Genomic DNA, 8,562 nt, shown 5'->3' on the forward strand with positions numbered 1-8,562 from the left:
AACCTATCTGGTGCACACTGTGTGTGCACCAGACGAGAGTAACGGCCCTAGTCGCGGCCCATCAGGGGGGCCGCCGGCTAGAGCCGAGGCCAACCGGGCCTAAGCCACGGCCCTTGGAGAGGGCCGTTTCCTAGGCCCGGTCATGCTACGGCCTACATGGGGCGGCTCATGAGGAGTCCTGCCCCAGGTCCCTGAGTATTATTCTGAGAGGATTTTGTGCAGTGGTCGAGCCCTTGTGGCTCAGCTACGTGTCGTTTTGGGCTAGGTGTCACGGCCCTTGTGGCTCGGTATCTCGGGGCCGTCTCGACGCACGTTTTGGCTTTGATTTCGTTGAATTTGGATAAAAAATGAGTATGTTATGATGGTTTTATTGAAGAATTGTTTCACAGTATATATTATGAAGTTCACTGTGTATGAGAAATGCTTTGCTTTGTGACTGATGTTACTTTTGTATTAAGTAGAGAAGCATGATCATATTGAGAATATGAATTATTAAGAAAGCATGACTAGAATGTGTTGTTTGATCAATGAGTTTTGAAGCATATTTTGTTGATTAGAATAATGTAGAATTTGTTATGTTGCAAACCGAGTATGATATTGTATCATTGAGAATTTTATGGATTATATACATGGATTTGGAGCATGTTGTAGAGTATTTTGCATCTCACATATATCATATTTCAAAAATACATAAGTGGCCAACGTGAGCCCAAGTATTACTTTCAAAATCCATGAGCATGTGGTATATCATTACTTGATGCATTGAGAAGTTGTTGAGTTGCTGCATGCATGAGATTGATGCATGAGAGATATATTTATGTATTATCTATATCGGTGAGGTTTTGGAGGACCCCGTTTGGACTATGTCCTCTCGGATGATTTTATGGACATTGTGGTCCCAATATATGTGACGCGGTGTATTCCCACGTTACGAGGTTGGAAACTGCCCGCCAGACTTGGAATCCTGGTCAGGGGTGTGCACGCTAATAGTTCGATACCTGATTCCACAGAGTTTGAGCATAGAACCAAGATAGTGGTTCGATGGACGAGCAGAGTATTAGGTCGGCTAGACACTGTGCCCGGATAGGTTCATTCACACTTTGGTGAAGTTCCTACCTCGTCCATTTAAAGAGAAAGAATGAGTCATTGTGACTCTAAGAAAGAAAGAAGTGAGTCATTGCGAGTCTAAGAAAGAAGGAAGTGAGTCATTGCGACTAAGAAAAGAAAGAAAGAAAGCAAGTCATTTATGACTCAATGAGACCTCCACAGAAAGTATTCTATTTTACAACGAGTGTATGAGTATACTTATAGTATTGCACGAGATTGCATATGAGTATAGTATTGCACGAGATTGCATATGAGTATAGTATTGCACGAGATTGCATATGAATGTAGTATTGCACGAGATTGCATATGAGTATACTTATAGTATTGCACGAGATTGCATATGAGTATAGTATTGCACGAGATTGCATATGAGTATATTTATAGTATTGCACGAGGTTTCATATGAGTATAGTATTTCACGAGATTGCATTTGAGTAGAGTATTGCATGAGATTGCATAATGAGAATGATGATTCAAGATTGTATTTCGAGCATGATTGTTTTGTTACATTTTGAATTCTTGTATATCCAGTTTACATGATGAGAACTTGAGAGCATGAAGATAACTTTCGTATGGTTTATTAGCATGGAATTATTTGTAAGCATGAGTTGTTTTGATAAGTTTGTTTTGATGTTCACATGTTGAAATATCCATGTTGTTAAGTCTTTTGTTTTGAAGCATGCCTGTTGATATTATAGGTTGCAAGTATATAGAAAGTATGTGGTGTGATTATAGTTACCTATGAGATGAGATTGTTGTTTATGAATGTTATCAAATGTTTTCCAAAATATATTCTATAGTACTTTACAGGGTTGAGTGTGGTTATACTTAGCTTCGTGCTAACGAGTGTTTTCCTATTCATCTATGTGTTGTTTGTAAAACCCCTTTCAGGTGGGCCCATTGTTGAGAAGTGAACGAGTTAGACTAGTCTAGTAGTTATAGAAGTCTAATCTCTCTTTATGTTTTTTATTAAGACTTTATTATCCGGATTTAGATTTATGTTATGGATGACGTTTGATGATGTAGACTTTAGGGTGTCTTTTTCCCCTTATAACTTTAAGTTATTATGATGGATGTTAGTTATTAAATCTTTGTTTCTAGTTCTACCGTTAGCATGTGCAATCACCACGGAGTGGTGGTTGTGGCGGTGACATTCCCACTAGTTATCTTTTTAGTTGTTTATCCGCTTCTTAGTTTATGTAAATTGTGGTTTAGATTTGTAATTAAGAGTTAGAAAAAGTGGGGTGTTACACCATTAAACGCACTAACCCTCAATTTGTTATTATGGATGTCGTGAACCACAACAATGTGTTATGGAACATCGTGGTTGTGTATGGGAGTCCCTCCCACACGCTTCGGCGCAAACTCTGGATAGAGGGAATGGACCAAAATAATATGGCAGAAGCTTGGGTAGCTTTGGGGGATTTTAACTCAGTCACCAATAGTGAGGAGGTTAATTGCCCTGATAATTTTAACATCCGTAGAAGTAAGGACTTCACTGATTGAATAAGCCATGAAAACCTTATAGATTTGGGCTACAGTGGAGCTCACTTTACTTGGAGGCGAGGTATGAATGTTGACACGATAAGAGCAGCCCGGATGGACAGGTGTTTATGCACTGAAGCGTGGCTGGATATCTTCCAAGAAGCAACCGTAACTCATCTTCCGAGCCCGACTTCGGATCACAACCCCATTCTGCTAAACCTAGATAGTCGGCACAGTACCAACAAGCCGAGAAGATTCCAATATTGAGCGGTGTGGGGGACACATGAAGACTTTGCAAGCTTCGTGAGTAACACTTAGCGGAGCATGAATGTTGCTAATTTTGATGAAAAACTTGAGAAAATGGGAAAAGCCCTTACGGAATGGAGCAAGGATTCAATCGGCGACTTAGAAAAAAAACGGAAGCGGGTTATAGCAAGGCTTGACGGGATTCAACGTGCTAAGAATTATGGAAAGAAAAATGGTTTGATTAAACTTGAAGTAAGCCTGAGAAAAGAGTTGGATGATATTTTGTACAGGGAGGAACTAGCCTGGTTTCAGAGATCATGGGAAGAATGGATTACATCCGGTGACAGAAACACAAAATATTACCATGCCATAACGAAAGTAAAAAAAGCAAGGACTCTAGTCTCAAGTTTAAGAAATAAAGACGGGAACTGGACTTCGGATGAGGTGCAGATCATAGAGATGATCCAGAGCCATTTCCGGATTTTTTTCACAACAACACAAGCAAGCGGCGATGGGAGGTATGTTTGCCCGAGCCTGAATAAACTGGACACTAATGACATTCCTTCTTTGTGCAGGCATGTCACGATATAGGAGATAAATGAGGCGTTATTTGAAATGGCTCCTTACAAAGCTCCTGGCCCAGACGGGTACTACGCGGCCATATATCAGAAGACGTGGAATGAAATTGGAAAAGAGCTATCGGCGAAAATCATGGAGTTCTTCTACACCGCCAAAATGCATCACAACTGGAATGATACGCTAATAGCCTTGATACCCAAAGTGCAACACCCAGAATTGGTCACACAGTTCAAACCGATAAGCTTGTGCAATGTGAAATACAAGCTTATCACTAAGGTAGTAATGAACAGATTGAAGAGTATTATGACCAAAGTGGTGGGTGAAGAGCAAAGTAGTTTTGTTCCTCGACGATAGATTACGGACAATATTGTTGTGTACGAAGAGCTGCTCCACACCATGAGAACCAAAAGAGGCGGAGTCAAAGCGATGACCTTAAAGATTGACTTAGAAAAGGCTTACGATAGACTTTCTTGGGACTTCCTTCAAGACACGCTCCACGCCCTCGGCATTGAGGACCACTAGGTTGACATCATTATGGAGTGCGTTAGAACCCCAAAACTAAGCGTTCTTTGGAAAGGATCACAGCTTGAGTGGATTACCCCTACTCGAGGCTTGAGACACGGAAACCCTATATCCCCATATCTCTTCGTCTTGTGCATGGAGAGGTTAAGCCGCGGAATAAAAAAGGAAGTTTGAAGCAAGAGATGGAAAGGTGTCAAACTCTCAAGGTATGGCCCCGAACTAACTCATCTTTCTTTTTGCTGACGATATGGTTTTGATTGTAGAAGCTTCCATAGAACAGATGAAGGTAATCAAGCAATGCCTCCAAAAGTTCGAGGAGGCATTGGGGCAAAGAGTCGGCATACAGAAATCACATATCTACTTTGGTAGAAATGTGGAAGAGACCTTAGCTCAAAGTATTATGAGGGAGGCAGGCTATGTTGGCACGACGGACCTTGGACGCTACCTTCGTGTATCATCGTTGCATGGACGAATCACGAAGAATATTTTCACACCCTTTATAGAGAAAATTGATGCGAGATTGGAAGGTTGGCGGGGACAGAATCTGACGTTGGCAGGACGAGTCACCCTCGCCCAAAGCATCCTCAATGCGATGCCTTACTATATGATGCAATCAATGTACCTACCAATCGGGGTCTGCGACACTATTGAACGCAGAATCAGTCAATTCGTTTGAAGAGGTGGCACTCACCTGGTGAGGTGGGATGCTGTCACGAGGCCGAAAGAACAAGGGAGATTAGGCCTTCGTCGCATGAAGGAAATGAACCTTGCCTTCCTCATAAATCTAGGATGGAGGCTACATACGGAGAAGGAAAGTCTATGGGCCAAGGTAATAATGGAGAAGTACATGCATGGTAAGTCGGATCATAGCGTGTTCGAGAAAAGGAAGGATAGCTCGAACCTTTGGCGTGGCCTGTGTGAGGCTCACCCCATACTGATAGAGGGTGAGCAAAGACATGAAGATACTAACGGCTTGTATTGGAAATTCGAACCCAATGGACGCTGCTTGGTCACCACAACTTACAACGTTGCCTTAAAGACTAACATTGATGAGAATGACAATGTTTGGAAGGCTATCTGGAGACTACAGGTGTCGAGAAGGATCAACAATTTTGTTTGGCTACTAAAGCACATGAAGCTCATGACAAACGAGGAGAGTAGACGATGTAGTTTCACCATGGACGCAAGGTGCCCAAACTGCCACGAACAAGAAGAGATTATCCACTGCCTCCGTGACTACATAGCAGCAAAACAGATATGGGAAGTATTCCTATCTCAGGGGGCTAAAACGTGGTTTTACTATTTGGACTTTGATATGTAGCTTATGCGTAATGTGACAGGTAAAATGCATAGGAGCACAGACGACATTTGGAGTGTTCGCTTCGCCATCATAGCCTGGTGGATATGGAAGTGGCGATGCAACAAGGTGTTTGTAACACCCCGTGTTACGGCCTTCAATCCCGGATTAATTATTAAATTAATCCTGTTAATAATAATTAAATATGATTTAATTCGGTTAGGTTTCCTTTAATTAATTAATAAGGTCCACCATGAACCATGGACCCTTGCCTAAATTAGAGTCCTAAGCCTATTAGGAATAAAGAAAGTAAACCCTTTACTATTTAGATTCTAATTAGGAATCCTAGACCTAGTTATCTATTAGGAATAAAGGAAGTAGGCCTTTTACTATTCAGACTACGATTAGGATTCCCTTTAATTAATTAATATGGTCCACTATGGACCATGGACCCTTATCCCTAAACCCAATCCTTAGTTCCAAAAGGAATAGAATTAGCAAGCCTATAATATTAGTTCCTAACCAGGACTCTTAAATATATAAATAGGGGACTTAAGAGGCACCTAGAACCCCCCACCACAATAAACGACTCACCACCCCAAAGAGCTCCAAGAATTCCCTTAGAAGAAATCAAGAAAGCAAGAAAGCTTAAAGAAAGACCCTTCATAGCCAAGGAATTAATTAAAGCTAAGAGGTAACCCATGTCTCAACAAAACCTATTTTCATAGTTATGATTTCCCCCGTAGGATTTCCCCATATTATTGTGTATTGATGATTTGTGATGTTATTATTGATGATTGATGGGATAATTCCATGGGTGATCTTGATATCGGGAGATTCTTGATAATTATGGTGTTCTTAACGATTATGTGAAATTCTTGATGATTATATGTTTCTCTTGATAATTGTATGGCGTTCTTTATGCTTATGTGTTATTTGTACCGAATCTTGTAATTAGAAGACGAACCGTATTCTTGTTGATGTAAACGTGATTAGAACCCTAGGTTGAATCGTATGATATTATTCTTGGTATATCGGGTGGGGAAATCGCATGTTTGGGTGACAATTATGTTCAGAAAAGCATGATAGGTTATGTTCCGTACGTTTCTCGTATTTGATCCGTTAATTATCTACGCGTTGATCGTTAATTGCGTTGTAAAGTGTCTAAGCATGGTTTCGGGTTCCACAACGGTTCCCGGGGCGTTTTGTGTATAAAGAGTCAGTGGGGGTAGGTGGGGGGGGGGGGTAGGGGACCCGCCACCTACCCGCGGTCAAAGAGGGCAGTCCCGGCAGCGGGCAGCTGCCTGGAACAGTGTTTCCGGCGGGTGGCCCCCCACCCACCGGCTACCCGCTGGGAATTCCCATTCGGGACCCCGGCCTCCCCGTTTGATGTTTTCCCCGATCCCCGTGGTGTCCCAACGGACTCCGTCTATCGTGCCTATGTCTAGTTGGATATTTCGGGTACCGTTCGTAGGTTGTATGAGTCTTATATATTGCATGCTAGTTGAATTGGTATCCCGTTGACCTAGGTGGAAGAAGCATGAACCCCTTAGGATTATTCTTAGTATGTGAAGGATCACGCATAGGTTTTGTTATACGTTTTCTCCCCCTCCCCAATGTGTTAATGTGGGTTGCATGTGCTTGCTATGTGTTACGTGTGCATGATACCCCAATTCGGTTGCGATCGGATTGGTTATTCCTGAGCTGCGGTTCAGAAGCTGGCTGCGGTCAGATTGACACTCTTGGGCTGCGGTCCACCGTTTGGTTGCGATCAAACGTTTCCACATGAGCTGCGGTTCATACTTTCCTGGCTGCGGTCAGGTGACATACTCTTGGGCTGCGGTCCACTGTTTGGTTGCGATCAAACTATGATGAGCTGCGGTTCATCGGTCGGTTGCGATCGACCCCTCCGTGTTGCGATACGGGGCAGGGTGCTGCGGGGCCGTGTCAGAGCTATATACGCTGACCCTCATGTATGGGCATGCGATTGGTCCTGTGGCGCCAACAATGTGTGCTATGTGATGAGATATGGATGAGTTGTGATTATGAGTATATTGGGGGATGTGACTATGGGATTTATGCTGGGATTGTTTATGTTGGGTTATGATTATTAATTGTGCTAAGCTTTATCTGTCTTGCCTGTTGTGGATTGTATACGCTTGTTATAACTGTTGCTTGTGTCTAGCCTTATCTGTCGAGTCATTCCCGGTTTTAAAAGCTAGAGTTCGTAGGATATATCTTCATGCTCAAAACGGTTTTCGTATATCTATATATATCTCTATATGTATTGTATTTCAACGTGTTGGAGTGGGTTACCAGCATCTCTCGCTGAACAGATATATTTGGCTTTCAGGCACAGACGAGTAGTTCACTGGAGCGCGCTAGAAGCTTGGACGTAGTTTAGATAGTTTTTCCCTTTCGGCCTGCGTACCATGATTTAGTACTAATGCTATTTGAGGATATTTGTTAGTTAGCTTGTGCACCTGAGTTCTCTAGCTTAGGTGTGGCATAGCACCCCATACTCTTGTATTATGTTTTGGGATTTAACGAGATTTTACCTTCTTTATATAAGTTTCAAAAGTTTCGAAAATCGGGGTGTTACAGTGTTCCACAATGAAACCTGGACTTTGGAGAGAAAAGCTTAGTAGATCAGGGAACATCAAGAGACGACGACAAGAGCATTTGCTCGCCAAAAGCTGCCACCAATGGAGAGACACGTGACAAATGAAGGCGATGCATGCAACGAAAACTGGACGACGCTCCACATAGACGCCATGTTCTCCCATGTAACCAACATGGCGGGTTGTAGGGGTGCTTTGCGAGATCACAACGGGGAATGGATAAGAGGTTTCAATTGCATGACAAAGACCACAAATGCAACCGAGGCTGAGTTATGGGCGATCTATTTAGGGCTTAAATGGGTGTAGAACCATGGGCAGAGAAACATACATGTGTTTAGCGACTCGAAGCAAGCAGTCAATTGGATTAAGGGAAACCCTGACCTGTTGAGGCACTGTGGGACTCTAGTCGAGTGGAGCAAAGAATGGATAGCGAAGGACTGGTCAGTCACTATTGAGTTTATACCCCGTGAGAAGAATAGCGTTGCCGACTAATTGGCTAAACAAGCACTGAGAAGACATTGCGACTGGATGGACTTCAACCACCCACCGGATGAGGTCCGCGAACTTCTACGCAAGGAAGGTGTTCCGCTTGCTACGACAGCTAGCAGGCTTTAGTTAAGATGGATAGCCCCCACCCCCCCCCCCCCCCAACCAAAAATCAACTTTTATTAATTACTTACTTTTTAACTTTTTTACTCCGTAATA

This window comes from Ipomoea nil, unplaced genomic scaffold, assembly GCF_001879475.1.
Source record: "Ipomoea nil cultivar Tokyo-kokei standard unplaced genomic scaffold, Asagao_1.1 scaffold1932, whole genome shotgun sequence".
NCBI lineage: Eukaryota > Viridiplantae > Streptophyta > Magnoliopsida > Solanales > Convolvulaceae > Ipomoea > Ipomoea nil.